Genomic DNA, 4,897 nt, shown 5'->3' with positions numbered 1-4,897 from the left:
AAATAAATAAATAAATGAAATTAAATGCTAACTCTATGCCAGTTACTTTCTTAATATTTTAAAAAGTTAAGCTAATTTGTTCTCAAACAACCCAGTGAAGTGTTAGAATTATTACTCCCATTATAGAGACCAGAAAACTGCAGCCTCTAAGGTTAACAAATTGCCCAAAGACATGCAGTTTGTAAATAGTAAAGCTATATTTGAACCCAGACATCTGGCCCCCAGACAAGTTCTTAACCACTGTCTTCTGCTGCCTCTTCAGGCATGTGGGTTTTTAACTGAACTCCTGTTGTGGCCACTTTAGGGGTGAGATAGACAATGCCCCCCAAATTTTTTTCATTGAGAAGTTGAGACTAATGATAACACACATACACATACACACACCAAGAGCATAGGGAAAGATTTAGTTTTTACATAACGAGGTTTTTTGAGGAAAGCACAGTAGGCTCCAAAATAGGTCCAAGAATTTCTTGACAGAACAGGGAAAGAATGCTGGCTTCAAGACGGTATCAGTTAGCTAGGGCTGCCATAATAACTGAATGACTTAACCAATAGAAATTTATTGGTTCGCAGTTCTGGAAGTTAGAAGTCTGAGATCAAGATATTGGCAGGGTTGCTTTTTTCTCAGGGTTGTGAAGAAGAATTTGTCCCAGGCCTCTCTCCTTGGCCATCCTCATGTTCTCCTGTTTTCTCTCTGTATGGTTCTCTATGTCCAAATTTCCCCTTCTCATAAGGATAACAGTCATATTGGATTAAGGCCAATGATATTCTTATTTTAACTGGATTACCTCTGTAGAGAACGTATCTTCAAATAAGGTCACCTTCTGAGATCTTAAAACATGTGAATTTTAGTAGGGACAAAATTCAACCCATAACAAAGTGGTTAAGGGTGGAGAGCCAGAGTAAGAGTTTGCATAGACAGGGAGGGTCTTGTGTGGTTTGTACTTACTGCTAATGCCAAAGAAGGGAACACCTGGGCTTTCTTGTCTGCTTGCCCAGATGTAGGGCAAATGGGGCAGAAGACGTGGTGAGGTTTCAAACTGTCAGCAGTGAAATGCCAAAAGAAGTAAGACTCTTTGTCACCACTGTTTATTTTCACTAGGTTATAAAATTATTCCTAATTCAGTACCACTATCCCATTTTAATTACTATTGCTTTCATTTTTAAAAGAAAAACTTAACAACTAAAAGGGCAAATGCTTACTTAATTACCTTCTTTTTAAAAATTTGAAAATGATCCTCAAGTGTCTAATGCATTTATTGTATTATATAAAAAGTAATATAACCAGTTTGTCAAAGTCTTTGGCCAAAAAATAACTTTTTAATTTGATAGGAATAGCATTAAATGTATATGTAATATAGGGAGAATTGACATTGAAAAAAGTACTGGTCTTCCCATCCTGAAATATGATGCTTTTCTTTATTCGTTCAACATTCTTTCGGCACTGGTGGTAGCCAGACTTGAAGATGGTACTAATGCCCTTGTGCAGTCCTCTCCCATATTTTTTCAGGGTTGTCTGAGTGATCACCAGAGTAGAGCAGAAGTAAATGACTTCCAAGGCTTTGTCCTTGATCTCCCTTGGATTACTACTTTGGGGGATGCCAGTTACCATGTTGTGATGATACTCCAGCAGCCTTATGGAGAGGAACTTGGCCTCCTATCAACAGCCAAACAAACTTGCCAGCCATGTGAGTGAGCCATCATGAAATTACATCTTCTAGCCCCAGCTGAGCCTTTAGCTAATTATGGTCATAGCCAACATCTTAACTGCAATCTCATACGAAAACCCAAGCCAGAAACATCCAGCTGAGTTTTTCCCAAATTCCTGGCCCTCAAAAAATGTGCTAGATAATAAATAATTGTTACAGATTTAATCTGCTAAGATTTTGAGTAATTTTTTTGTACAGAAATAGGTAACTAAGATAGTTCTTCAGTTCAGTTTTATAGTTTCCTCATCAACATCTTATACATATCTTGGTAAATTTGTTCTTTGGTATGTGACTGTTTTTGTTTGCAATACCCAGAAGAGACAGAATGCATCTATGTCATGTCATTTGCAAAAATCACCCTAATATACATTTCAGATATTATGCTATATTCGTTGTAATACTCAATCTTGAGGACAAGTTACATTACTTAAGTCACCCAGTTTTCATCTGGATAAGCAATGAAGACAAAGAACACACTTATATTTCAGATTCTTAAGAGTGTCTACCCGTTTAATGAAATGGATGATGGGTAAACAAGCCCAATTCAAAAGGAATGAACCAAACATATTCATTGCAACATCTTTTTCAACCCCCAGCCCACTTTCTTCCTGCCACTGTTTCGAAAATTGTAGACAAGCATCAGGGTCGTTCGCTGAGAGAGCAGAGAAACACAAACCTAGAAATAAAGGCTTTCCCCTGGTGTCTTACCCAGTGTTGTTGTGGTGGTTATAGCTTCTTGATAGTCTACAATATACAACACCCATTCATTAGTATCAAAAGCTTCCGCTACTAGACCCAAGTACTCCTGGCATCTTGGTGATAAGGAACTGACTACAAGGGTACTTCAAAAATGTTCATGAAAAGAGTCATATTTTATTTTAATTCTATTGTTCTGTGAACATTTGGAAGTGCCCCCGTACGCGTGCTTTTCCCAACATTCACAAGAACATTTGAAAGTCCCTGTTTAGACCACCCTAGCCACAAAAGAAAATTTTAGAAGCACTCTGTATCTGTCAAGTTTCAGTCAGGAGACAGACACCATACCAGTAATTTTCACACACACACACAAAATGGTATAAAGAACTATTGTCTAGTAAAAGAGGATTAACTATTAATAGGGTTAAGGAGACTCTAAAGAATACAGGCCTAGCAAATGTACAAAAGAGACATTACCTCTAGAGCTGAGAGAGAGAACTGAGGGAAGGAACAAACAGGGAAGGATCCTCCCTCCCCCAAGGTGGAGATTCAGATCTCCTTGGAAAGGTTGTGGCTGTGGCTCATTGGATAGGGAAGAAGTTTGCTGAGGGGCCACCAGTTGAAGTAGACAAATAGGAAATGCCTACCAGTGTACCAGCACGGCTCCATGGGAAGCCACCCATTGGGATGATGATGTTATTTACTGGGAAGCTGCCCTCTAACTGCTGTGCTATAAGAGCAAAAATAAAAGCACTGGGATCAGGAAGATAGGCCCTTTCTTTTTTAGCATTCCTCCAGTGTCCTCTACTGAAAAGGGCTTGAGTTGCTGCAGCTAGCAAAGGAAAAACATTTATAAAGCCCAGCTCCAGCACTACTAAAAATGACAAAGAAAGGTGGATTTGAAGCTGAGAGGAAATAGGTCGATGACTGGCATACACACTAAAACATGATGAAATGCAGAATGTTCAGAAGCAATAATAGAACTTCTGGGAAAAAAAAAATCATAGTTTAGCTGGCCTCGTCTTCTACCTTAAATCTGGGAATTCAACATAGTTCATCCTAATTCTCTATTAAAATTCTCCTCCATAAGTCTTCTCAACACTAATATTTTTATTTTATGGATGAGGAACCTAGTAGGTCAAAGGATGAGCACAAAATATTTTATTTTCCAGCTTTCACAGTCTGAAATTCTCTGGCTGTGAGAGAAGCAATGAAGTTCAGGGTTCCTAAGAGACTACAATTCTCCTAAAATAAAGGCTCTCTTGAAATACCAAATTATTTCTACACAGTTTCTATTTTCCTTTCATCTCATTTCATTCTGCTAAATTAAATACATCAGCATGCATGCAATAAAAAGGGGAATAATAATGAATTTTTGACCCATGGGGAGCAACCATAAGCCCATGCACCCTCACTCTGCAGCTGCTGACATGCAGGATAAAAAATAAATAAATAAAAACACAGCAGTTTCTACTGCTGCTTAGAGGAAGCACTCAGGATATATATTCTACCTGCAGGGTATAAGTCTATGATCAGACCTGGTTTGAGGAACAAATTCTTTCTTCTTTCTTACTTCTGTTTGAGTTTTCAGCATAATAAGCAATTTAATCAGCTCAGCTCCACTAGAATGCTTCAGATATTTGCATATCAGCACTACTTGTCTCTCTTTTTCCTTATTAAAATTGGCATCTACCATGTCACAACACAGAATTGCAGAGCCAAGCACCTTGGGCCAATAACTGCACAAATAAATCTGCTTGCTCAACAGCCTAAGCTATCTGGTCTCTGTCGCGTGTCCTTCAGACCTGCATTTTACCAGCTGTAGAAAACCCAAGCTAGTTCTCCCCTATCCAAAACCAATCTGGAGAGAGACGTATTTTGCTGTTATTAATGAAACTGCATAAATAAGAATTCTTCAACAAAATTACCTCTCTAGCTTGATGAAACATCGAAGGCCAGGGAAAAGGTGAGAATGTTAAAAATAATTGCAGAAGTGATCGGACACTTGCAGAATTTATGTTACTATGTTTGAACACTGCATTCAAATAGACAGTAAGAAAACTGCACATATCAATAAATTAGATACCAGGTTGGAAGTACCACTAAAAATCATCTGATTGTTGTATATTTAAAAAATGAAAACAAAGGGATTTAGTTTTCATGCGATAGTCTCCCTTAGCAACTAGCATCAAATGTATCAACTCAGCATTACTGTTAAAATATTGAATTAAATTATTGACTTTTAAAATTTCATATGCAAAGTATGGGAGAGACTTCTCTCTGTTCATAAAATCACTCTCTCACACACCCTGCCGTGCCCTGAGATGTAGCCATGTGAGCAATTCTCACCAAAGGAATATAGTAAGAAGTGATTCATATGACTTGTGGGACAAGGCTTTTTAGAAGTGTGTATGCCTTCTTACCACTTTGTGTCCCTTTTCATCAGCTGAATACAGCCAATAACATGGTCACGGGACCTGCAGAATGACGGA

This window comes from Galeopterus variegatus, unplaced genomic scaffold, assembly GCF_000696425.1.
Source record: "Galeopterus variegatus unplaced genomic scaffold, G_variegatus-3.0.2 Scaffold4871, whole genome shotgun sequence".
NCBI classification, from domain to species: domain Eukaryota; kingdom Metazoa; phylum Chordata; class Mammalia; order Dermoptera; family Cynocephalidae; genus Galeopterus; species Galeopterus variegatus.
This window is presented reverse-complemented; position numbering follows the sequence as displayed.